General features: G+C 41.2%; 1 protein-coding gene across 3 annotated transcripts in view; it reads left to right on the top strand.

Moving 5' to 3' along the window:
* The first annotated feature begins 8,814 nt into the window (after positions 1 to 8,814).
* Positions 8,815 to 27,819, top strand: part of FNDC3A (fibronectin type III domain containing 3A) — a 162,626-nt gene continuing 143,621 nt past the window's right edge. The window contains exon 1 of one of the 3 annotated variants that reach the window (XM_004577484.3): positions 8,815 to 9,114. The gene's annotated coding sequence lies outside the window, so the exon portion shown is untranslated. Of the gene's footprint in view, positions 9,115 to 9,905; positions 9,922 to 10,038; positions 10,065 to 27,819 lie in introns of those variants that run through there. The other 2 variants (XM_058670773.1, XM_004577485.3) reach the window with 2 other exon arrangements.

Genomic DNA, 27,819 nt, shown 5'->3' on the forward strand with positions numbered 1-27,819 from the left:
AAACTCAGTTTTTTTGTTCTTGTTCTGGTTGTTATTCTCTATCCTCTGAGTAGAGCATGTTTGGGCAGGTCTCCAGAGCTGGTTAGAACAGGTCTATTTATCAAGGAAGAAACAAGTTCATCCTAAATGAAGAGAGATCACCAACCCTTAGAGGAAAAGGTTTAGTGTGAAACATGTTGTCTGTTTTATGAATTCATGCCTAAATCCTAGAGCTGCAAACGAATTATGTAATCAATGCTTCACCATGATGTCCTTGGGTGTTTGGGATCTCAAGAAAATAGTTACAGGCGATCAGGCCCCTGGAAAACTGTATCTTTGGCACAAAGATGGGTGTCTAGAGGTCATGTGTAGGAAGCCTTGGTACAGACAGCAGCAGTTGTGCGTGGCGCGTTACTGGCTCTGAAAGCAACAGAAGGCAACACTTCAGTGAACCAGAGGAGGAAGGCCATGAACATAAGGCAACCTTGCAGAAGATTAATTCTTAGAGTATTCCTTGGCAAACCCTTGGGGATTCTTAGAATCACATGGAAGAAATCTGAGTGTGAATGAGGAAAAAGTATCGGAATACTTCTTGAAACTTCTAGTACAATCCTGTTTTCTTATTCTTAGCTATGTAGCTCAGGAAGGTGGGTTACATTTAAATTTGTACTGTCTCAAGTCATTAATTTCTCTGCTTTGAAGTTGAGTGTTTATTTGATAGTGTCACCTTTCATTATTTTTAAAATAAGAGCTACTTTATTTTGTTTTAGTGGTTGCTTTATTCATAGTATTTACTTTTAGTATTTAGGTTTTTAACAATATAGTGCTGAGTTTATCTGTTATGTACACATAACAAGAAAATAAGATGGAAGCTCAGATGTACTTTAACTTTTAAAAACTATGAATAAAAATAAGAGACAAGAAACAAAACCTACACCTTTAATTTACAAATGATTTCTCTGGGTTTTCCTATTAATATACATCATTATCTTTGCTTAAGGGCTGCCTATGTAGTTTTTTACAAATAGTTTAAAATGATAAGAGCAATTTATTGTATAAATTGCATATCACATGTCATCCACATCTTGCTGTTCAAAGATACTTACTCTCCTATCATGAGTAGGTAGTCAACTATTCTGGCAGCTTTAATGTGTGATTTAGTAAATATTTACCTCTGAATTTTGGAAAAGAGCTTTTTCAAATTTGGTCAATTTCAACCATATTTAAATTATCTAAATTTCCATTTCTAACTTATTTTTCTGGTTTTATCCAAACTAAAATTTTATTGTTTAAAAAAAGAGAGATTTCATTGTTATCTTTGTAAATGGTTGCTGTGGTTTTGAAATTAGTTCTTTTTTTTTTTTTTTTTTTTTTGGAGGGGGGAAATAAAAGCCAGATAGTTTGGGGATACTTTTTAAAACCTAACTAATTTTCTACCTCATTATTCTTATAGATTCCTATCTCCCTCTGTCTTTAAAATTGATTCATATGTCATCTGGTTATGCTGGATAATGATCGTAGTGTGTTCAATCCCAGGGCAGCTATCAGAGTCTCCTGAAGCTGTACAAAACATCAAAGAGCTGTTGACAGTCTAAAAGACAGATATGGAAACTTTATTTTTTCAACCTAGAGAAAATCCCTATAATCTGTGTATTGTTGGATAGTACCTTTAGATCAGGAAGCTATTCAATAAGACTGGCAAGTAACCAGATAAGTCTTTTCCTTTGGGAAAGTAAGAACTGTCCCCAATAGCATTGCTTTGAAAGCATATCAATAACATTAAAAAATTTGGATTATTAGGATTAGCATTTTATGATTAAGAAATTCCTCATTTTTCTCAACTGATTTGTCTATACTGAAGAATAATATAGAAGATTTGAGCTACAGATAGTAAATAGTGTTGAACAACTAAGCATACCCTGGTTTAATTGTAGGTCACAAAGAAGAAAAAAGTCTCACATGTCAAAGTGAAATGATGTTTGAGCAGGTCACTCTAGGATGTTCAGTGGAGAACCCATGATAACACTCATCAAAATCTCTTGGAGTGCTTAAAAAAATGTAGATTCCTGAGTCAAATCCTGAAGTGAAGAGGGGGCTCAAACAAGCATCCCAAGGGATTTTTCTATTGATGCCAATATTTAAGAATTGCTTCTCTCGCAGGGGTGGGACCCCAGAGTGGGGCAAGGGGACAGGAGGAGGCTTGTATCCCAACCCTGGAGACTCCCAGACCCTCACCAAGGACTATCGGTGCGGGCACCAAAGACTACATCCCAACTGCCAAGGAGACCATGGGGAATTGGACTGCCTTCGGAGGCCGAGAACTCTGAGGTCATCCACTTCCATTTGGATCTACCACATGGGATGGAAGAAGCCCAAGTCCTTCCTCACAGGATCCAAGGTCATCGGAACAATAGCCAGGAGCCCTGAACAGTCCGCAGAAACAGAAGAACAGTAAACTTCCTTCAAGACTAGGGAGAGGAACTTTCTCTGGTCCTTACTTAGCTCCAACTTTGGAACCCCACCCTCTCCTGCAAGGACCATTGAGGTCGCTCTGGAACTCCCCCCAAAAATAAATAAATAAAATAAAAATTAGAATAGATAGAGAACAACAAGGAAAGTTTGGAATCAGACTGGAAACAGTTAGCGTGGACTCACATATACCTTACTAGGTAGGACACAAAGATAAGTTACTTCCTATTAAGGCATTGGAAATTTCTCTGCACACCCCTCCTGAAACTGTTCTGCACCTCAAATGTTGATATATGCCTTGTTAGAGTTATAAGCCAGCTTGGATTACCCTAAAATCTGCCAAGTTCAGTAAAAATTATGCTTCAACACTATAAACTGCTAAATACTAAAATGAAAATAAACACAAGACAGCTGAATAGTTAGTTCCCTATAGCCACGTTAAGGTGTATAGAAGCTGGTTGTTTATAAACTAAAATCGAAATGTCAATGAAGTAGTCAAAAGATGTGGTTAAAAACCTGCATTTTTTAACATATTGGTTACTCAATACCATGTCAATTAACTCCAAAATTCAAAATAAAAATATATTAAAATAAAGAAAAAAGAATTGCTTCTCTGGGACAGCATCACTCTTTAGACAACCAATTTAACAGAACTCCTTGGTTCTGCAATAAAGGTAAGGCCTCCATTGCTTTGAATAAAAAATAAAACAGAAAACAAAGATGGCTTTGAGTAACAGTAAATTAACAAGAATTTGAATATTGTTCCTGGTAGCTTTGAAGGGAAGTGTGTTGTGGGGTCCCAGAAATTCAGGAAAACAAAGACAAGGTTTATGTTCGGGTGCGGAAACATGGGAAAATAGTGGCAATATGGAGTCTGAGCAAAATGATGGCCAGTGAGAAATTCCTTGTGGTGCAACTGGCCAATATTCAACATCAAGTTCCTTCCTATTTTGGACCTTGCTTCCTTTGCTTTCAGGGAAGAAGCTGTTCCCTTCATGGGAATGCATAAGTAATGGCTTGGTAATAGGATCGGGAATTTAGAGCAAGTGTTGACCCTGGGCAAGTCCCTGCCAAGTATCCTCGAGACCTTCCGAAGTTCCCTAACCTCCAGAACCTGCTAATCACATAGTATCACGTATTTATTAATCATTAGGTCTATGTCAGTATTTAGCAGTGTTTTCCTGTATTCTGCTATTTAATCCTGTTAAGCGGGAATTTTATCACTAGTTTAGATGAGGAACTGAGGTTCCAGAAAGGTCAGATAGCATGGTTAAGACCAAGCAATTTGTCAGTCGTAGAGCTGGGATTCAAGCCCAGGTTCACCTGATTCCAAAGGCAGTCTCTCCTCCCCCACATACCACACTCTCTCTCAGAGACAAATACAAGCTGCTGGCAGCTTTACCTGGTGTGCCATCTAGGTCAACTGCTTTTTCCTCTTTCGTTTTTGTACCCAAAGAAAGAACAATAGCAACAATCTTCTCTCAGGCTGTGTGAGGACGTCAGGGCTGCTCAGGTGATTCAATCATCACAACCTTCCCACCTCAAACTACTGTCCCACCTCTCTTCACACTCCAACTTCCTAAAAGAAAAAAAAATCTCTACTTTCTGTTTGACTTCTTCACCGCTCTCTTCAACCAGTTAAACTTCGTCAAGAACTGGGAAGAAGGGGCCAGTGTTGTGCAGCAAGTTGAGCTGCTGCTTATGATGCTGGCACAGCAGAGTAGAATGCCAGCTCCAGTCCCTGCCTCTCATTCAGCTCCCTGCTGACGTTTCTGGGGAAGTTTAGCAGAGGACCTCCAGAGGATTAAGCCTCTACAACTCATGTGGGAAACATAAACGGGGTTTTGGTTCCTGACTTCTGCCTGGCCTACACCCAAATGTTCTGGCTATTTGGGAAGTGAACCAGTAGATGGGGTATCTCTCTGTGTGTCATTTTGCCTATCAAATAAATAAATAAATTTTGAAAATAAAATGAAAGAACTGTGAATGGCCTGAGGTTTTTTTTGTTTCCTCCTCCTTACAAACTAATAGCTTATCCATATGGGTAGGCCAAAGGACTTCATTGCTTACAACATAGCAACCGGCACCAGCATCACATCCAGTTAGTTCCATTACCTGCCAGGTTTCATTGGGAACAACAGTGAGTGGTTCAGGCAGATGCTACACCTGAAGTAGGTTTGTGTCCCAGCTAAACTAGGTTAGTGTCCCAGCTAAGGAACCCTGATTCAGAAAACCTGTTCTATCCTTACCACAGAGCAAGCATTCTCTTTTGTATACAGGTTGGTAAACAGACATGCCCTCTGCTCTAGTGGGGGAGAGGAAATCTATTTTTCCAAGGCTGTTGGCCTTCAAAAATCCTTGAAGAGACAATCTGGAACAAAGCTATTAGTGCCTCTCCTCACAAGATGTACAGAAATATGAACTCCATGGAGAACTGACTCTAAAAACATTCCTGTACTTCTTTCCACTAATCGCACAAAAACTCTTAAAAAAAAGAAAGATCGTGTCTTTTTTTTTTTTTTTTCTAAATGTACTCATTTGAAAGAGTCACAGCCATCAGTAAGGAGCCTCCTCCAGGTCCCCCACATGGGTAGCAACCGCCCAAGCACTTAGAAACCAACTTCTTTTGCTTTTCCCACTAGTGCAGAGCTGGATCAGAAGTGGAGCAGCTGGGACATGAGCGAGCACACATATGGAATGTCAGTGAGGCAGCCCGTGACTTTACGAGCTATACTACAATGCTGGCCCTGAGAACGCTCTTCTGAAAACAACCAGTTGGGTCCGGCGGCGTGGCCTAGTGGCTAAAGTCCTTACCCTGAATGCACTGGGAGCCCATATGGGGACCGGTTTTAATCCCAGCAGCTCTACTTTCCATCCAGCTCCCTGCTTGTGGCCTGGGAAAGCAGTCGAGGACGGCCCAAAGCCTTGGGTTCCTGCACCTGTGTGGGAGACCTGGAGGAGGTTCTAGGCTCCTGGCTTCAGATCGGCTCAGCACCAGCTGTTGTGGTCACTTGGGGAGTGAATCATCGCACGGAAGATATTTCTCTCTGTCTCTCCTCCTCTCTGTACATCTGACTTTCCAATAAAAATAAATAAATCTTTAAAAAAGAAAAGAAAATGATCAGTTGTTCAACAAACTTTTAGAATCCTGGAAGAGATCCCAAAGAATAACATTTAGTCATTAAAAAAATATTTATTGGGCAACTTCTATGTGCTAGGCACTACGCAAGCCTTTGTCTTCACGGAGGGAGCATCACACGTTAATCAAGTAGTCACACATCCCAAAATGCCACACAGACTGTGGAGAGTCATAGCAAGCAAAGGGGATGATGATAGGAGAGCTGACATCAACAAGAGATCTTAATATTGTCCTGAGAAGGTTGGGCCCGGCGGCGTGACCTAACGGCTAAAGTCCTTGCCTTGAATGCCCTGGGATCCCATATGGATGCCGGTTCTAATCCCGGCAGCCCTGCTTCCCATCCAGCTCCCTGCTTGTGACCTGGGAAAGCAGTGGAGGATGGCCCAAAGCCTTGGGACCCTGCACCCATGTGGGAGACCCAGAAGAGCTCCTGGCTCCTGGTTTCGGATTGGTTCAGCTCCAGCCATTGCAGCCGTTTGGGGATTGAACCATCGGATCAAAGACCTTCCTCTCTGTATATCTGCTTTTCCAACAAAAATAAATAAATCTTTAAAAAAATGGTAACAATGAGACATTAAGTTGACATATTAATGATGCAGCTGGTATCAAATTTGGAATTTAGGCAAGAATTTGTACATATAGAGGGACATATGGAAATCACCATTAGATAATAAAATCATGGTTGTAGGTAATTGTTTAGGCCATGAGATGACAAAGAAAACGGGAAAGAACTTAAAAGTGAATTCTCAGATTTTCTTACATGTAATAACTAGGGAGAAAAGCAGAAGCCTGCAAAGGTGTTAGGACAGCAGTGTCCAAAATATTCAGTGCCAAAAAGAGAACTGTCTGAGGAAGGACGGTGGTCAAGTATTGTGTTGATGAAGGCTAAAGACCCAAGTTGAAAATAGTCCTTATCTTACTGATAAGGAAAATGAAGCATTGTGAAGAGAAGTGACCTGGACAAAGCCAACATAAATTCTTATCTCTCTCTGTGTTCCCAGACAAATTACACTAGGGTCATTTATGTGTCTATTTTTGTCCTCAAATTTATAACTTAACTCAACCTCATAGCCTTCCATATTGTTGGACATAGTGTCTAGCCTTGCTTTAAAGACATTCTGCACTATGCCCAAATCTTCTAAGCAGTTGTTCTGGGACAGGCATTTAACCTAATAGTCAGGTTGCCTGTACCCTGCACCAGAGTACCTGGTTCAATTCCCAGCTCCGGATCTTGACTTCAGCATCCTGCTAATACACACCACAGGAGACAGGAATAATGGCTGAAGTTATTGGGTCCCTAACACTCCTTTTGGAGACCTGGCTATAGTTCTAGGTTCCAGTATCGGACATAGCCTAGTCATGACTGTTCAGAGGGTTTGGGGAATACACCAGCAAATGGGAGAGAGTTCTCTTATTCTCTTTTTCTAAGGAAAGAAAATAAATAAATAAAAGTTATTCTTCCTCACTCTACCTGTGCATGCAGGTCCAGGTGTATGCATGTATATTTTCCAGAACAGCGCCTTTTAAAAATGCCACTTCTTGGCCTCCCTGTGAACAAAGAAATCAGAATCCTGAAGCTGGACTGTAGAATTCTTTGTCTAAAGTCCCCAAGACGGAAGCTTAAGGAAATAATTAGTTTAGAGTTGAGTTTAGAAACTCCTAACCTAGTCTCAGGCCAAAGAGAACTGTGTAGCAATATGGAGAAGCCACCACACTCACCCACACTCTGATAAATCCTCACATTTTGCAACAACATGTAGTTATATTTCAGTTGTTCTAAAATCTGCTTTCCAGCAATTTTGTCTGGAAGAGCGCCAAATCCGAAGTTAAGGAAAGCAAACATCTTTTGCAGGGCAAGACTTTTTGATACAGAAGAGCAATGAAAATGATCTCAATGTACCTCTTCATACAGTCAAGGTCCTATTTCCTGACGTGAAGAAAGGGAACCTCTCATTAGCTGTCTGTGGACAGAAATATCCCATCTGTCCTCACCTGAGGCCGCAGGGAAAAGCAGCAGAGAAAGGTGAAAGACAGGGGGAAAAAAAGCAGAAAGATTGAGAGCCAAGATTAAAGTGGATAAAGAGGTTGATGGGGAAATGAGGAGTGACACATATCAGAAAAGGTGATGAGAACACTCCCAAGCTGGAAAAGGGGGGAGGGGGGGGAAGGGTTGGTTAATCGAAGTGAGGACTTTATAAATCTCAGCAATCCCGAAGCTATTTCAGCCTGAGACCAGACTACAGCGTTTCCTATCTAGTCAGCCACAAAGGATTTCATTAACTGTTGCATTCTTGTAAGAAAGTGGGGAATACACACGTGTAGAGATTACTGTAAAAGATTTGAAAAATATATAGCTTTAAAAAAGAAAGAAAGAAAGAAAGAAAAGCCCGCAGGGTTACCGACGTGAAAGCCAGACATGGAGCTGGGTTTTACCTCTGTCACCATCTCTGAACCGTTGGTGGCTGGGGTAGGACTCCGGTCCCAAGAACTACCCCCCTCCCCAGGTCTTCCGGTGGAAACTGCGAAAGTAAGCAGTCCCGACCAGCCCGTAGGCATCACTGCAGCGCCCCCAATTGCTTGAGGTCTGAGGAAATCTCTGCGGCGGTCACTTGTAAGTCTTCACGCTGTTGTAAAAATTAAGGTAATGGGTTTCCACGCGATTGGGCTGGCGCAGAGACCAAGAAATGAACCCTCATGTTCTCAACGGAAGTAAAGCTCTTAATTTTTTTTTCTCTTGCTATCGAGACCCCGGGCTCTAAATGTTCGTGACTGGGAAGCCCTCTTACGTTGGCTTCGTAGTCCCCTGAGGGGGCTGAGGAGGCTGGGAGGGGGTGTCTTTAGAAGCACCTGCCGAGCAGCGTTAAATTCTGGTGCTTTAGGAAAGGGGCTGACAAGGTGCGTGTCGAAGGGGAGCCACTTTAGAATCTGGATTGAGAACTGAGTGAGCAGCCCACAGGAACGTCAATGAACTACACGTTTCCTGAGTGTGGCTCGGAGCCAGGCGCAGCCGAGACTCGGGGGAGAGGGAGACGGGAGCCGCGAGCCTGCGGCTAGGTGGGCGCTCCGGGAGCGGCGCAAGGGTGCTGGGGCGCTCGGACGCCACACGCCAGGGTTCCGCGGAGACTCCCACCTAGGGGAGCTACCCGGGGCGAAGGCGGGCGCCGGGCGGGGGGCGCGGAGTGCCAGTCGGCCGGGGGCGCCGTCGGCGGGGCTCGCGCAGCCGCACTCGGCTCGCCGACTCTGGGCTCCTCCTCCCGGCTCCGTCCGTAGTAAGCATGGCGGCGGCGGCGTTCGTGGTCCCTCGGGTGAAACAGAAAGCGGGAGCTACGCGGAGAGGGAGCGAAGAGCGAGGCTGAGGCGGCGCCGTCACTGCCGGGAAACAACCCCAACAGTCAGCGCGCCGGCGGCCGCGGCGGCCCTGAGAGCTGGCTCTGCCTCTGAGGTAGCCAGCGCTCGATCAGGAACCCGAGGAAGAGGCGTCAGGGGAGCCGCCTTCCTCTGCCTCAGAGCAGCGGCGTGACTAGGAGGTGAGAGCGCGGGCACTCCCTCTGCAAAAGGCAGGAGGGCACACCGAGCCGTCCCAGTCCCGTCGCACCCCGGAGCTAGAGCCACGGAAACCGTTAGGCTGGGGAGGAGGGCCGGGGCGCCCGACAGGGCTCAGCCCCGTCTAGGGGCCCGGCCCACACCCCACACACCGCGCCGAGGGGCGCGGGACCCGTCGACTTGGCGGGCACCTGCCGGGGCCGCGCCTGACCGGGGCGCGCTTGCGGGGGCGCCCTCCAGCCTGTCCAGCCTGCGCGAGGGGGGCCGGGGGCGCGAGCGGCCCTCTGGTGCCCCCGCGTCCCTCCTCCCGGACCCCCGCCGTCCTCCTCCGGGGTCCCCGCCGCTCTCCTCCGGGATCCCCGCGTCCTCCTCCTCCCGGACCCCCGCCGTCCTCCTCCTCCCGGACCCCCGCCGTCCTCCTCCCGGGCCCCCGCGTCCCTCCTCCCGGGCCCCCGCCGCTCTCCTCCCGGGCCCCCGCCGCCCTCCTCCCGGGCCCCCGCCGCTCTCCTCCCGGGCCCCCGCCGCCCTCCTCCGGGGTCCCCGCCGCCCTCCTCCGGGGTCCCAGCCGCTCTCCTCCCGGGCCCCCGCGTCCTCCTCGGACAGCTGCCAAACTTGAACGCTTTTCTGGAGAGAGTCCTCCCCCCCGCCACACACACACACACACGCACGCACACACACGCACACACACACACACTCCTCCCCTCCCCCTGGCTCAACTTGGGGTTAAAACCTCGAAAACCCGCCCCTCTGGTGTTTGATCTGTGTGACTGCTGCTTGGCCGTTCCTCTCCCAGGTGAGTTTAACCACCTGTTCAGTCGGGAGGTGGACTCGCAGCCGCAGCCCTCGCCCTGTTTAACAACCTGGATCTTTTTGTAACGATCTGGATCTTTGAACTTTCTTGACACACGGCTGTGGAGAGGACATCATGTGTTAGGTAAAGAAAAAAAAATGAGCAAATCTTTTCGACGTCAGTTGCGAGGAGAGCAGTCGCGGCGGTAGTGAGTGCTCGGTGTTAAAACTAGAGTTACAAAGCTCTGCAATGTTTTAGGGGGTGTGTGTGATGTTACGGGGTGGTGATTTTCTAAGGATTGTGAATTAGAGATTTGTGTGTATGTTGAGCGAGAGATTTTACGTAAATTTCGTTGGAAACCTTGATATCAGCCCACTATTAACGAAGGATACCAGGTTTAATCTTGCTCTGTGCTCCCGATGGCTTTTCAGACTGAGCGGCGTAAGCATTTTTGTATCTTACTGAGGTTTTGTATTTTTAGTTCTTGAAACCAAAGCCTCTGTGTGTGTGTGTTTCTGTTTTATAAAAATAACCTATCAGTTGCACTCTTTCTATAGTATTCTATCACTGTGCTCTTCCCCAGTATCAAACATATGCCTGTCAGGAGTTGGAGCCATATGCTAGGCAGAGATTAAATTGCGCTCTGTGGCTGTGATCTTGTGTTTGGATAAATATTTAGTTCTGTGTATTTGCTAAAACTGTCTTTTTTTTTGCCATCTTGTCAAGTTTTGTGGAAATTGAAATGTTCTAAGGCAGTCCCCCCTGCCTTCTTGGTATTTTCTTGGTTAATTTTTCTCAAGTCATGAGATAAAGTGCTCACTGAGACAAATGGTGGGCCTAGCAGAAAATATTGATAAAGGAGGATTTTTAACACACCTTTTATAAATTATAACTCCCACTTTTGTTTTAGCATTTTATGGCACTAAGGAGTCTTGCTGTCACCAATAACAATATTATTGTAGCTTCCTACAATGGTGATTTGACAGGAAAAAATCATGTTAATGTTTTACTAGATTTTATGTTTGAAAATTTGAGCACTGTCACATTAAGTTTGTTTTCTTCTCTGCCTTCATACATCATCTGTCAGTTTTCTATGTGTTTGTTAACTAGCAAATGCTCTTATCCTGGGCTGGCTACCTCTTGCCACCTGTATGCTTCTCAGTTAGTTCCTTTTCCTCGTCTAAATTCTGCAAATCATCGAATGTTCAGGCAGAATAAACTCCTGATTGCCACTGGCCTCAGTCAAACATAATAATAAGGGTAATTTGCTTCTGCCAAATTAATGATATGCAGATTCTTTGGTGCCATCTGTGTCGTCACTTCCTCTTACAGCAATTAAGAACAGATCTGTTTTTTATTTACCATACATTTTAAGGCTAACTTGTTATTTCTCAAAAGCTTACTAAGTCAGCCAGGGATAGGTAAAGGCTGAGAAATTCTTTTAAAACCCAGCTTAAAAAAAAAAAAGAATGTGTGATTAATATTCTTACTGTGTTTTGTAGCTTTATTTAGGCAGAGAGCATTTAATTTATAATATGTCCACATTCGTAATTCAGGTTCATGAGTAATAATTTGTGCTAACAACATTTGTCTATTTTTATGTTCACAGTATAAGACTTATGTACCTTTTATTTTGCCTGCATTTTTAAATAACAGTTTGATAAATTAACCAAATGGTTTATTTAAAAAGAAAAAAAAAATTCTTGTTGCATTTTTCCATGAAAGCAAGTCCAGATGGAGTCTCTAAGAGTGATGTAGGTATGTGTATATTATTTCCAGTTTTATTAGCAGGTAAGAAAAAGATAAGGATTGGCTTTAATTTTTAAAATAAAGATTGAATACAGTCAGATTCATGAAAATAAGATAAATGCAAACATTTAGAATATTATGTTTATCAATTACATTGAATCTTTAACTGCTTTAGTTTATCACCTTACAAAATAAAATATGGCCTCTGTGTGTGTGTGTGCGTGTGTCAGTGTCAAGAGCTGCTTGTTAAAAGGAAATTACTAGCCAGTAGTGTTCCTGTAAGTCAGATTTGTTCTTTGACATGTATTGTGAGCTTTTATTATTTTCTTAATATTTCTGTCATTTTATTTCAGTCTGTTATTCAGTAATGTCTTTCTCCCTCACTTTTCCCTGTCAGTTTTTTTTTCATTTAAAATTCAGATTTACAGAGAGAGGAAATCTTGCCTTCACTGGTTCACTGCCCTAGTGGCTGCAACAGCTGGGGCTAGGTCAAGTGGAAGCCAGGATCCTAGGATTCCATCTGGACTTGCTTGGCCACCTGCTGGAAGCTGCTCTCCCAAGGCGCATTAACTGGGAGCAAGATCTGAAGTGGAGCAGTACAGGCCCTGGAGCATCTCTTGATTCATATCTTTCAGTTGCTTATCTTTAGTATGTACTGTCCCTTCTGAGTTTACAGTGACGTCTGTGGTCTTCCATCAGTTTCCTTTAGGGGTGTCACATATATATCTATTTCTTGTCACTTGTCACAAATTGCCAGTCCCGAGACTACTTTTTCTTCAAAATCGAGAGGTGCATTTGAGAGAGGCAGGTGCTCAGAGGATGATGAAATATTAAAGTAGGGATTTTTAAAAAGCAAGTACTCTACAAAAAAGTTGGGAATATAGACTAACTTACTAACAGAGTATAAGATTATTTTGAAGTTTGTGATAACAACTTTAATGGGAAGTACTTTCAGACAGGGCTCAAGGAATCCTAAAAGGCAATTGAAAGAAGTCAGTCTTCAAAATGAGGAACGATTTATGTGACAAAGGGAAAGTCGTGCCACAGGAGATGGACGGGCAGAGCTGGAAGTAGTACAGCATCCAAGGACAAGTATTATGAGGAAGGAGGAAAGAGGTTAGATGGAGAGTTTAGGTAAGCCGCAGGGCAGGGTCAGAAGAGGAGTAGGTGGGGCTGGGCAAAGTGGTTTGGCTGTATCATTAGGAACTCACTGAAGAAAACCTGCATCTATCTTGACATGTTTTAGAAGATTTGTTTTATTTTTACTTGAAAGGCAGAGTTACGGAGAGAAGGAGAGACAGAGAAGGATCTTCCATCCACTGGTTCACTCCCCAAAATGACTGACTGCAAAATCCAGAGCTGAGGTGATCCAAAGTCAGGAGCCAAGAGCTGCTTCCAAAGTCTGCCATGTGGGTGCCTGGGCCCAAGGACCTCTGCTTTCCTAGGCCATAAGCAAGGAGCTGGATTGGAAGTGGAGCAGCTAGGATGCAAAACTGTTTATATGGAGTGCCAGCACCTCAGGCATGGCTTAGCATACGCTGCTATGGTTCTTGGCTTCTATGTTGACTTATTAATAGTTCAATTTCTGTGTATATTGGATAACTTAGACATATTTGCTCATATAGCTTAGATTAAGGGTTGGCAAACTTTTTCTGTAGAGCACTAGATGATGAATCTTTCAGGCCTTACAGGCCATTTACAGTCTCTGTTGAACATTCTTGTTTGTTTATTATCTTTTAGAATATATAAAAAAATATATATATACATGATTCTTAGCTCAAGGGCTAAGCAGAAACAAGCTGTCTATGCTAGATTTGGCCTTGGGCCCAGTTTACTGAGTCCTGGCTAATAATTGACTATGTGATATTCCTTATGCAATTATTGTTGAAGCTTCCTCTATTGTTTGGACTGTTTGGTTGTTTTGTGTGTTTTGTGACTAATACAGAATATTTTCCTTATGTTATACTGAATGTAAAAAAAATAAGCTATGGTAAGTGCTACTGTTACTATTTTGTGGCCAAACTTCTAGCAAGAGTCATTTAGAACTAGGAAGCCTTTGAGCCAGGCTTTCTGGCAGTGAAAATAGTTGCACAGTAGTTTGATGTAGAATTTACATAAGGTAATTGCATGTGCTTATTTTACATTTTTTTTTAAGAATGCCAACTGAAATTTTAGAAACTTAGACTGGTGCTGGTGGTCTATACCAACAGAACAACAGGCAGTAGGGAATTTTATTCTTGGAGGTAAGGTAAGATGATTTAAAGAAGGAACAGTTGAATATTATGTGATAACTCTTCTAAGTTAGAAGAGTAGCTATGTTAGTGGAATAGCCAAAGAATTGATACTTTTATTGATTAGTTTGAGCCATCAAAGTCATGCAACTTAAGTCAAAGAAGACCTAGAATCTCTTAGGTATTTCCACCAAGGATATTTTAAGATAAGCTATTGCAATGTAAAGAATAATAATGCTATTTTTGTTTTGAAATTTTATTTACATGAAACATCCATTCAGAGTCTGAGTGTGGAGATGTGCGCGTCAGAGGCCTGTTTCCTTTGGTGTACTACCTCGTTTACCATTACCAGGTGGATTGTGGTGCCTCAGGTGTGGCTGCAGGAACCATTTGACTGGAGTTACACTATTTTGTGGTGTCAGGAGATCAATGGCACAATATAAGAGTATTTCCTTAATCAACAGGCATTGGCAAATACATTTTGTGAAACAGGGTTGGTATTAGGCACTAGAAAAAGATGTGTAAGAGGAGGCTCTGTTTGGATAGAATTAAGTGTGTTTCTTTTCATCTTACTTGAAAACCAACTAAAACCACATAACTTTTATGCTTTATTTATTCTAGCAAATCCCATATTTTGTTAATATATAGGTATTACAAACTCTTAGGACTGAATTTCAGCCTTTATAAATTGCTATTCAATAAAGTTTTAAAACTTTCTTCTTCAGAATAGCTTTAAATTTACAAAACAAATTGTAGAGGAATACAAAGAGTTTCCATTTAACCACAGACAGTTACCCCTATTATTAACATCTTATATTAATGAATATTTGTCAGGGTCTGAAAAGTTAATGAAATTTTGACATCTAAATTTTGCTGTAAGGGGAAATTAACAATTCACACTTCCTCTTTTCCTTTTGTCAAACTTGAAGTATCCTCAGCATTCCAGCTGTTTCCGTTTCGTAGATAGAAGGCAAAGTACCTTAAATGGCGACTCAAGATGTTGATCTTAGTTTCAACTTTACCACTTTTTAGCTGTACTATTTCAGGTTCGTTTTTTTCAGTCTCGGTTTTCAAGTGTTTAAAATGTGGAATAATATCTATTCTGTTTTCCTCATGTATATTGTAAGGACCCCAAGAGATGTTGGAACCGATGAAGCTAAGTAGTGTTTAAGTGATTATGTATAATAATACTAATGTGTTAGGGGAAAGGCAGTCTTCATTTTTTTTCAAATAAAGGCCAGAAATCTTGGGTTTAGGCTTTATCCTTTTTTTTAAAAAAATTATTTTTATAGGAAAGTCAGATATACAGAGGGAAGAGACACAGAGAAAGATCTTCCATCCGCTGATTCACTCCCCAAAGTGGTCACAACAGTCAGAGCTGTGTTGGTCCGAAGCCAGAGCCTGGAGCCTCTTCTGGGTCTCCCACATGGGTGCAAGATCCCAAGGCTTTGGGCCGTCCTCGACTGCTTTCCCAGACCCTAAGCAGGGAGGAGGATGGGAAGCAGGGCCTCCGGGATTAGAACGGCGCCCATATGGGATCCTGGTGCATGCAAGACTAGGACTTTAGCCGCTAGGCTACTGCACTGGGCCCAAGATTTATCCTTTGAAGTTCTATAAACATAGTACATGTCCTCAAGTTTCAACTGCTCTCTAAACTCTCTGAGTATTATTCTTATCCAGTACCCTGTCCTTTTTTCCAATGGAATTCTGAGCTTATGCCCTAGACAACTTAAACTAATCTTTCCAGAGTGGGGTAAAAATAAGCAAAGAGTGAATTACCTTCAGTTTCCTTTTTTTTAATTTCTTTCCAAGTGGAAGACTATTTCTGTATCTACAGTAAAAAGATCCACTTGTTGAAATTTAGTGGTTTTTAGATGCTGTTCTTGGTTATTTTTAAAGTCCTATATAAGTCTGCTGTAAACTTGGTGTTTTTCTGATTTTACAGAGGAAATGATATTTCTACTTGACTTCTATACCTCACTTCATAACTTAAGATCCCTTGTGTCTGGTTATTAGAAATATAAAGTAATGTACATTTTGAAATGAACATTGGTGTGAACGTTATCTATACCCAATAAATTAGGTTGTGTGCTAGTCAATTTCTGTTGGAGATGCTGAACTATTATATCCTGCTTCAGAGTCCACGTCTTAGTATATATTTGAGCAGAATTTTTTTAATTGCTTGATTTTTTCATTGCCTCCTTCTGCAGTGAACTGTTACTTTCTTATCAGTAACCTTCAATAACCTGAGTAAGGGTCTCCTACTTAGAAGATTCCAGCGTGATATTCTGGTACAGTTTAAAGCGCAGCTTCAATATTTTCTTTAAAACATAATCACACGAGAGTAAGGTACTTTGTTTTACAGAAATAGATGTTGTGCATTGAAACTCCTTCAGGCTTTTGCTTGTAGAAATAGCCATACTCACAAATCCGTTTTTCTTTAGATTTGTTTAAATAAAAACTGTTTATAATTTATGATTTCATTATCTTTAAATTTTTTTCAGGATTTTGGCTTTGTTAAGACAGGCATTCTCCATTATGACCTGATTCTTACGACTTGAGTTTTTACTCTTGGAATAATTTCATTTGCCGTATATATTTTTCTGTGGATTTTTGTACAAGAGTTTATGAAATATGTTTTTCAGTTTCTTTAGTGACTATTAGGATTAGCTGTTTCTGATACTTGAGGTCATTATTCCTTAAATATTAGCAGTTTTTAAAAAATCTTTTAGTTGACCCTTGCTGCAACTGGCACAGTGTTTGTGCCAGAGTAGCTGTTAGGTAAAATGTAAGGGGGACTATCCCCGTTACCCATGTTCTAGACTGTTTCAAAGGTGAGAATTTGTTCAAATCATTCTTGAGTTTCAGAATTAAAATCATACCACCGTGAGTGTGGCAACGGTTAGGATCTTCTCTGTGACTCTGTGATTTGAGGAGATGGAATTGGCAGCACAGAGAATTCAGGGCATGTAGAGCTTGCAGCAGCCAGAGAACCAGAGGAAAGAGCTGCACAGCCATTTTGGGACATGTGGAGAGAGTTCCTTTAGGTAGCAGCACAGTACTGGGAAATGCATACCTATAAAGAAACTAGTCAGGTTGCAAATCAACCTGCTGCTTCATCACTGCTTTTCTCTCTGTCCTCTGCCTTTCAAATCACTTTAATTGATTTAAAAATGATGCTGATAATTTTGGGTCTAATGTATATGTAAAAGGAAAATAATAGCAAAATGCCCCAGATGGGAGGAAATGTGAATTTATTGTTCTAAGATTGTGATACTTATCCCTGAAGTAATAAAATAGTACTTGTGGATAGACTGTGGTCAGTAAAAGACACATATTATAAACCCCAAAGCAACTACTAAAGTAACTAAACAAAAAATTACAGTATGTAAGCCAACAGGAGAGATAAGATTATATAGAGGCAATAATCTGAAACAAAGCAAATAAGGAGGGAAAAGCTAACAACACATGAGACAAACAGAAAACAAATAAGAAAATGATAAAGACGCAGCACGTCTCATTATGCGTAAATGGTCTAAACACCATAGAAGGCTGAAGGTTGGGCCAGTGTTTTGCCACAACAGGATAAACTGCCTGTGACAGCAGCATCCCATATGAGCACTGGCTCATGTCCCAGCTGCTCTGCTTCCTATCTGGCTGCCTGCTAATGTGCCTGAGAAAACAGCAGAAGATAGTCTGAGTACTTGTCATCCATATGTGAGACCAAGATGGAGGTTCTAGATCGGGCTGCCTGCTAATGTGCCTGAGAAAACAGCAGAAGATAGTCTGAGTACCTGTCATCCATATGGGAGACCAAGATGGAGGTTCTGGTTCCAGCTATCCCAATGCTGGTTATTGTGGCCATTTGGAGAAGGAATGTGCAGAACGAACATAACCTTTTCTCTTTTTTCTTTCTCCTTCCCACTGTCTGTAACTCTGCCTTTAAGATAAATCAGTTTTGTTTCTGTTTTTGTTCTGAGAAGGCTGTTATTGGGTTAGGACTCAAAACTTTTACATCTCCAAGAAATGCACTTTAATTATGAAGGCACGTACAAGTTTGTAGAAAAATACAATTAATCCAGAGAAAACAAATAATTCATATAAAAATAAAAAATATTTCAACTGTAAAATGAAAAGTAACAAACATACAGTTGAAAGATCTTGTTTTGGTACCAAAAAAATTGAGCTCCATGAAGTTTTCTCCTTTAAAAGTTCATGAATTGGGGTGGGGAAGGTATTGTGGCACAGCAAGTTAAGCTGTTAACGATGACGCTGGCATTCCATGTAGATGCTGGTTCTTGCCCTGGCTACTCCACTTCCTATCCTTCATCCTGTAATGCACTTGGGAAAGCAGTGAAAGAATAAAGTTCTTGGGCCCCTACACCCATGTGGGACATGGGGCTGAAGCCCCTGGCCTCAGTCTAACCCCAACTGTTACAACCCCATTGTGGGTGGTCAGGGGGTAGAAAACTCTCTCTGCGTCTCTCTTTCCCTCTTCCTCTTTGTCTCTGTGTGTGTGTGTAACTCTGCCTTTCAAATAAATAAATCCTTTTTTAAGTATATGAAAAATATTTGCATAAATTTCAAAATTTTTTTGTACCAGAATATCTTTTGTTTTCCCAAAAACATTTGGGGAAAGATATTGTGCTAATATTATTCAAAAGAAAGTTTGAATCACCATATTTAATCACAAGTTAGACTATAAAGAATTTAACCAAATTAAAGGGTTATTTTGTTGCAATAAATTATTATACTCATTAATTCACTCATTAAGGGGACACATGATCCTAACCTTTTATCTAACAAAAGAGCATCAGAGTGTGTGATAGAGCTGGAAAGAGAAATACACAGTGTTAGCAGAATTTTCAGTACTCCTCCAGTAATTAGAAGAAAAAACTTAAATTGAACAATGATGAAATTTCTTGAAGTAGGCAAAGATTTCTTGGATACAGCAGCAGCAGCAAAGCACTATTCATAAGATAATTGATAAGCTGAAATTCATCATCATATAAAACCTCTACTCTTTAAAAGACATGAATGAGAATGCAAAACGTGCTGTAGACTGGGAAACAAATCTTTGCAAATCACTTCCTGAAAAGGATTGTTAACCAGGCTGTACACAGCATCTATCAAAACTCAGAAGACAGATTTTTGGCCTACTGATTATAATACTGGCTGTGATCCTTGCATCCTGTATTTGGCTACCTATGTTTAAATCCTATCTGTTGCTCTTGATTCCAGCTTCCTGCTAGTGCAGACCCTGGGAGATAGTAGGTGGCGGCTCATGGAGTTGGGTACCTGTCACCTGCATGGCAGACCCAGCTGGCCTTCTGTGCTTCCTGCTTTGCCCCCTCACTGTTGTTGCCGTTTGGGGAGTAAACTAGCAGATAGAAGCTCACACCATTTTGTCTTTCTCTCTGTGTCTCTTTTCCTCTCAAATAAATAATTATTTTTAACTACTCCGTAAAACAGTCTAGTCACAAAATATGCAAAAGAATTGAACAAATGTGACCAAAATACTGCATCATTAGCAAATGAGTGTACAAGCACACATCATTAGTCGTTATGGGAAATGTAAATGCTAGGATTACAGACAAACAGTAGAATTTGAGTCCTAATGAGTAGGTTGATGGGGCTGATAATTGTGTTAATGGTTTCTCAGGTATATTCATGTGTCTAATTTGCTCAATTGTACACTTTAAACGTGGAGTCTGATCTATGTCAGTTATACCTCGATAAAGCTATTTAAATAGTTCTCACACTGTAAGTACTTAATACTTGGTGCATTTTTTTTTAAGTTTATGAGCTTTGAAATTCAGAGTTACACAGAGATTCCATCTGCTGGTTCACTCCCCAGATGGCCACATCAGCCAGGCCCAAGCCAGGAGCCAGGAGCTTCATCCAGGTTTTGCATATGGGTAGCAGAGGCCAAAATAGTTAGGCCGTCTTTCACTGTTTATCCCAGGCCATTAGCAGGAAAATGGATGGAAAAATGGATCAGCTAAGTTATGAACCAGTGCTCATATGGAGTGCTGCCATTTAAAAGGTTATATTGTTGAGCCTAGTGTAATGGCTGAACTGGCTAATCCTCTACCTTCAAGTGCCGGGATCCCATATGGTACTGGTTCATGTCCCAGCTGCTCCTCTTCCCATATGGCTCCCTACTTATGGCCCAGGAAAGCAGCAGAAGACGGTCCAGGTCCTTGGGATCCTGCACCAACATGGAGACCCAGAAGAAGCTCCTGACTTCAGATCGGCTCGTCTCTGGCCCTTGCAGCCATTTGGGGAGTGAACCAGTGAACGAAAGATCTTTCTCTCTGTCTCTCCTCTCTATGACTCTGTCTTTCCAATAAAAATACATTTTTTTAAAGTTTGTATTCCTTTTAACACTAAGGAAAATTTCAATTTCATTCTGAGAGTATAGTGTAGCTCACTTTCCTAAGTATACTGATTTGGCTGAAATAACTAAAGGTAATTTCAGAGTCTCATTAAACTTAATTATAGAGTCTTCTGTTAGGACAACTATTTTTAATCTGCTTCTAGTTGAAGGGATTAGGCCATATTTACATCTCTGAAATAAACTTTTCAAGAATAAAATACACCAGCAATGAAAATTAATGAACTAATAATATAGGGAAAATATAATTTTCACAAATACAATACAAGTGAAAAACAGACACAGAATATATACTGAACAATTTTATTGAAGACTTTGATAGAAAAAAGTTGTGTAGAAATTTTAAAATATTGAAAGTTAGAGCAATGGTTACTCTTGGAAAGGTTATGAAAGGATAAAATAACATATAATTGTTATCAGCCGGACATCTTTTTTGCCAGTTAGTACATTTTTTAAGAAAAAGTTATATTGGTCTTGTATCCAGTCCTGGGATTGGTAGCATCAGCCTAGCCTGGAAACTATGGGTGTGGGACCCAACAGTCTGTGTTAGTAAGCTCTGCATGCCAAAGTGAGAACTAAGGCTTAATGCAATAGTGGATCTTCAGCTACTGGCGATAGTATGTTATCCCCAAAAGCATCAAATGATAACACACTTAAGATTTGTGCATTTCATATGTAAAATTTACCTTTAATAAAGAAACAGACACATATTGAATACTAATTATTAAAATCTGCATAGGTTTTGGGGTGAAGTGTGCAGATGTTTATACCTTTGAAATGCATTCCCAAAAATGGTGGATAGGGCTCGGTGTGGTAGCCTGGCGGCTAAAGTCCTCACCTTTTACGCACCAGGATCTCGTATGGTGCCAGTTCTAATCCTGGCAGCCCTGCTTCCCATCCAACTCCCTGCTTGCAGCCTGGGAAAGCAGTTGAGGATGGTCCAAAGCCTTGGGACCCTTCACTGACATGGGAGACCCAGAGGAAGCTCCTGGCTCCTGGCTTTGGATCTGCATAGCTCCTGCCTTTGCAGTCACTTGGGGAGTGAGTCATTGGAAGATATTCCTCTCTATCTCTCCTCCTCTCTGTATATCTGGCTTTGCAATACAAATAAATAAATCTTTAAAAACAAGATGGATAAAGGAATGCATCAGCTTTAGAATTCAGATGATAATTGTGTAGGTGTTTTCCGTTCAATTATTTTAACCTTCTTGTAGGTTAGAAAATGTCCACAAAATCAAAAATTGTCTGTTTTCCTGTTTCTGTTTTTTGTTCCCCTCCCCCCTCCCCCATTGCTTTGGCTAGAACTTCACTCTGTTGAAAATAATTGACCTAAGTGGGCATCCTTGCCTTGTTTCTGATCTTAGAATAATTTTTTTTGATCTTTCACCATTGAATATTACCTTCACTGTTAGTTTTTCATAGAAGCACCTCATTATGTTCAAGTAGATTCCTTTTTCTTTTTTTTTTTTTTTAGATTTATTTTATTTTTATTGGAAAGGCAGATATACAGAGAGGAGGTGAGACAGAGAGGAAGATCTTCTGTCTGTTGAATCACTCCTCAAGTGGCCAGTCTGTGCTGATCTGAAACCAGGAGTCCAGAGCCTTTTTGGATCTCCCATGTGGGTGCAGGGTCCCAAGGTTTTGGGCCATCCTCGACTGCCTTCCTAGGCCACAAGCAGGGAGCTGGATGGGAAGCGGGGCCGCTGGGATTAGAACTAGTACCCATTTGGCATCCCAGTGCATTCAAGGCAAGAACTTTAGCCACCAGGCTATCGTGCCGAGCCATCTTTTTCCTTTTTAAAAACATTTTGATCAAGAAGAGAAACTAGACAGGCAGAGCTCACATCCTCTGGTTCACTCTCCCAAATTCCCTGCAATGACCAATACTAAGCTACAGCCAAGCTGGGAACTGGGAATTCAATTCAGGTCTTCCATGTGGCTGACAGAGATTCAACTACTTTGGTCTATTAGTAGGAAACTGTATTGGGGGAGTGAGATCCTAGGATGCGGGCATCTTAACTGGCATCTTAACCTCTGAACCAAGTGCGTTCCCTCGAGTAGGTTCTAGTCCTGAACTGTTGAGTGTTTTTGTTAAGAATGGATGTTGAATTTATTAATTTTTTTCCTGTGTCATTTGAGATGTTAGGTGGTCATTATAATTTTTGAAAATTATTGAGGTGTGCCAGAAATGCATACATAATCAATAAACAGCTCAGTGAATTATTCATTGGTGCTTATTGTGCAAAAGTGAGCCTTCCAGATCAAGCCATAGAATAGTATGAGAACTCTACAAACTCCGTACATGCTCCTCTGCTGTCCCCATTCTTTCATCCTTTCCCATGGTAATCACTGTTCTGACTTCCAACGTGATAAATTGGTTGCTATAAAATTGGTATATATTGTGTCTGTTTTTCACTTGTGTTGTATTTGCGAAGTTTATGTTTTCCCTATAAATTCATTAATTTTCATTGCTGTATGTGAGATATATATGTATCTTCTAGATTTATATATATATATATATATGTATATATATATATATATATATATCTTCTAGATTTATTTATTCTGGGCCCAGCACAATGGCCCAATTGGCTAATCCCCTTTAAGTGCTGGAATCCTATATGAGTGGTGGTTCATCCCAGCTATCCCACTCCCATCCAGCTCCCTGCTTGTAGCCTGAGAAAGCAGTAAAGGATGGCCCAAAGCCTTGGGATCCTGTACCCACATGGGAGACCAGGAAGAATGTCCTGGCTCCTGGCTTTGGATTGGTTCAGTTCCAGCTGTGGCAACCATTTGGGGAGTGAACCAGCAGATGGAACTTCTTTCTCTTTCCCTCTCTCCTTCTCTCTGTAGGTCTGACTTTCCAATAAAAATAGATACATTTTTGGTTTTTGAAAGATTTTTTTATTCTAGTTCAAGTGAGAGAGAGACAGAGCTTTCATCTGCTGATGCCCTCCCCAGATTGCCTCAATGGCCATAACTGAGCCAGGAGTCTGTTCAGTTCTGCCATATGGGTTCAGGTGTCCAAAGAACTTGGACCATCCTCTGCTGTTTTTCCAGGCCATTCGCAGGGAGCTGGAAAGGAAGTGGAGCAGCCAGACTCAAGCTGGCACCCATATGGGATGCCAGCACTGCAGGTGAAAGATTAGTTTGCTGACATATTGGCTTTTGTATGTAGTAGGTTAAATTATTCAGCCACAATTTATTTATAAGGACTGTTTAAGTAGTTTACACTTTTGGACTATCAGTAAGTAATGCTGCAGACCTCTTTGTACTTTGAATTCTTATGTGCCTGCATTTCCTTTTAGTATGTGCTAGGATTATAATAGCTAGATCATAACTGAGTCATAGAGTGTGTCTAACTTTGTTAGACAATATTACATGTTTCCAAAGTGATTTCATTCCTACTGCTTGTAAATGTTCCAGTTACTCCTTAGTTTTATTCTCATGTGGTTTTGCCAATCTTTTATTCATTTTTATCAATTTTTATAATCCTAGTGTTTATTGGAATGTCATCAAAATCCATGAGATATAGTTTCTGCTTATCTTTTTTGGTGAGATATGTCTCCTGTGGGCAACAAATAGATGGGGTTTTTTTTTTAAGATTTTTTTTTATTGCAAAGTCATGTATACAGAGAGAAGGAGAGACAGAGAGGAAGATCTTCTATCTAATGATTCATTCTCCAAGTGGCCACCATGGTCAGAGCTGAGCCATTCCAAAACTAAGAGCCAGGAGCTTCTTCCAGGTCTCCCACATGGGTGCAGGGTCCCAAGGCTTTGGGCCGTCCTCAGCTGCTTTCCCAGGCCACAAGCAGGAAGCTGGATGGGAAGCAGCTTCCCAGCTGGATGGGATTAGAACTGGTGCCCATATGGGATCCCGGTGTGTTCAATCGAGGGCTTTGGCTGCTAAGCCGCTGCACTGAACCCAGGTTTTGTTTTTTTAATCCAGTCTACTGCTCTGTGACATTTGATGGATGAGTTTAGGCCATTTACATTCAGGGTTAATATGAATGTGTGGTAATTTTAGCATTTTAGCAGTGGGTTGTTCATTGATTTAGTTTTCTGTTGTTTGTGGAGATCATCCATCTGCTGGATTAGTATCCTGGTCGGTACAATGGCCAGGATGGGGCCAAGCCAAAGCCAGGAGCTTCATCCATTCTGAAATGTGGGTAACAATGTCCCAAACACTTGGGCCATCCTCCATGACTTTTCTGGTACATTAGTAAGGAACTGGATTAGAAGTGGACAGCTGGGCCTGGTGCAATAGTCTCATGGCTAAATCCTTGCCTTGCACTCCCGGGATTCCATCTGGGCGCCAGTTCATGTCCCGGCTGCTCCACTTCCTTTCCAGCTTCCTGCTTGTAGTCTGGGAAATCAGTGGGGCATGTACTCAAAGCGTTGTCACCCTGTGCCTGTGTGGAGACCTGAAGGTAGTTCCTAGCTCCTGGCTTCACATCAACTCAGCTCTGGCTGTTGCGGTGTCTTGGGCAGTGAAGCAGCGTGCAGACAGAAGATCTTTGTCTCTCCTGTCTGTAAATCTGTAAAGAAGTGAGCAACAGGGACATGAACTGGCACCCATATGGGATACTGGCATTGCAGACTGCATCTTTACGTGCTGCTCCACAACAATAGCTCCTTTATATGTCATAATATTTAATTAGCTTTTTCCTTATAATTAATGCTTGAGAATCCTTTCATATGACTGGCTGTTAGCCTTTGAATTTATGCTTCTGTGAAAAATATGTTCAAATCTTGTCACTTTTTTGTTTTTTAAAAATCTGTTTTTATGAGATCTGTGTGTAGTCTAAATATTCTCTTTGCTATGTATTGCAGATATCTTAACTTTATTTTCTCAAAGTATTTTTAAAATTGATTTTAAATTATCCAATTTTTTTTCTTACAATTTAAAAATTTTCCTTGTTCCAAAGTTAAGAAGCAATCTTCTGTATCTTTTTTTTTTTTTTAAGATTTTTTTATTGTTATTGGAAAGCCGGATATACAGAGAGGAGGAGAGACAGAGAGGAAGATCTTCCATCCGATGTTTCACTCCCCAAGTGAGCTGCAACAGGCCGGTGCGCACCGATCTGATGCCGGGAACCTGGAACCTCTTCCGGGTCTCCCACGTGGGTGCAGTGTCCCAAAGCATTGGGCCGTCCTCAACTGCTTCCCCAGGCCACAAGCAGGGAGCTGGATGGGAAGTGGAGCAGCCGGAATTAGAACCGGCGCCCATATGGGATCCCGGGGCTTTCAAGGCGAGGACTTTGGCCGCTAGGCCACGCTGCCGGGCCCATTCTGTATCTTTTAGATGTGTTTTTAACCTTTGTATTCTGATTTGCAATATATCTGGCCTTCAAAATTTTTTGTGTACCATTAAAATTAGACTTACAAAAGTGTGCAAAAATAAAACAAATATATCTAGGTTTTTCTGGATATCTTTGGTTTCCCATAGTTCCTAAGTCTTATTATTTGTTATTGACTACATTATTGCTATGCAATTAAATGTTGATGTATGTGATATGCTGGGGTCATCTTTGTTAAAAAGTTAGGGAATTGGAGTAGGTGCTTGATGCCCCAGAGAAGATGCTGCTTGGGATGCCTGCATCCCCTGTGGAGTTCCTGGGACTTCTGAGTCCGTCCCATGTCTTATTCCAGCTTCCTGTTAATGTACACTCTGAAAGGCAGCATGGCCTCACCCTGGCATAGGTAACAGCTGTGGTGGGCATTTGGGCAATGAGTCAGCAGTTGGGAGTTCCCCCTGTCTTGCAAACAAGTTCAAAAAAATTCAAGAATTTGCATGTCAATTTTTAAAGTACTGGTAGTGTGAAACAGACCATGAGAAGAGGGGAGGTAGCTGGACCAATATAATGGATCTTTTTTTCTTCTGTATGTGTCACATGTTACATTGTAAAAAAGAATAAACAGGACAGATTTTTTGTGGTTACCACAAATGAATGTAACAAAATTAGAAGAAATTAATTGAAAGAACCTGACAGTATTCTGTATGCAAGCCGTGAAAAGAATTTGTAAGTTAATTTGAATTTCAGCACTGAAGTTTGCAGTGTGCAAGCCTAAATAAGCTATTTTACACATGGTGTGATGGACCTGACAAAAAAAGAAACAAGTTTTATAAATGAAATGTGGTGTTTTGTAGTTTTAAAAGGAATAAAATTAAATATAATGCTTTAAGTGAAATGAATGTTAAAACTGTAGTTCCACATTCTACTTCTAAGAACACTCATTAGTCTTAGCGTTAACCTGTTTCAGAAGAAATCTATATATTTTAACTGTTCATAAATTTTTATTTTCATCTGCTCAAAAGACAAGAGAGCGAGCGAGCGCAAGCAGCAGCACAGGCATCCGTCCCTGGGCTGACTTCCCAAATGCTCACAGCAGTCAGGGCTGGGTGAAACCTACATCAGGAGCCCAGAACTCCACCCAGCTCTTGTTCTTGGATGGCAAGAGTCAGGCACTTGGCCACCATCTGCTGCAGATAACAGGAAAGGGGTGTGCTGTACCACAGTGCTTGCTGTCCGTGTACCACTCCCACTTCTCCACCCGCACCCCCAATTTCTGTTTGTAAAGCTTCCAGTCTGTCCCTTAAAACCAAACTGTGGTTATGTGCTCAGTATTGTGCTCTAAAAATTAAATAATAACGATAGTCTGGAGTTTTAGCAAAGCATTTTTAAATGTTACAAATAAAATATTAAAGCAAAATAAAAGCTCAAAGTTTTTATTTTTAGTAACTAAGAAAAAGGAATGATGCAGAATCTCTCTTGTTAATCCCAAATTAGCTTCTTGAAAATATTTCTCTCTACCCTGAATTATGTGATGTACAAGAGGAAAAATAATACATTCCTTCTTTCCTATGTGCTAAGCCTGTGTATATTTTACAGAGCAGTTATTTGACACAATTTACTTAGATATACTTCAGAGTTTAAATCGTTAAGCAATACAGATCATTTGCCGAAGTTAGATTCTCATGCATATTTAAACATTGTATTTAAATGACATGAATTTTCATGAGAAAGTTAATATAAAATGTTCCACCATGATTTTTAAGTAAAATAAAATCTTGAAGTAGAGAACTTTGTTAAATATTTTCGCATGCCTTAGAGTAGCTTTTACATATGCAAGTGGAAAATTGTTTTCAAAGTGAACCAACTTGTGTAAGAGTTTCTGCAGATTGAAGATTTTTAAATAAATAACATGAATTTAATTGATTTCAAACATCTTAACCTGTACTACTAAATTGTAGAATGCTACAAGTATCCAAAACTGTTTATTTTACATTATCATAGTTAGATGTTTGGTTGTGCTCAGTTTGCTCATCTTGAATTGTAATTTGCTGATGTTTTGTGGTGAATTAATGTTCACTTTGAGTCTCTTTTTAGATGAATGCTATCTTATCTATTGAATGATTTGCTTTATTATAACATAGGTGTCAGAAAAAAGTGAATCCACAATTTACAAGTAATCTAAGAGCCTAAAACTTGAAGGTTCTTGTCCTAATCCTTACCAGAAT

This window comes from Ochotona princeps, chromosome 12 (assembly GCF_030435755.1).
Source record: "Ochotona princeps isolate mOchPri1 chromosome 12, mOchPri1.hap1, whole genome shotgun sequence".
Taxonomy (NCBI): Eukaryota; Metazoa; Chordata; class Mammalia; order Lagomorpha; family Ochotonidae; genus Ochotona; species Ochotona princeps.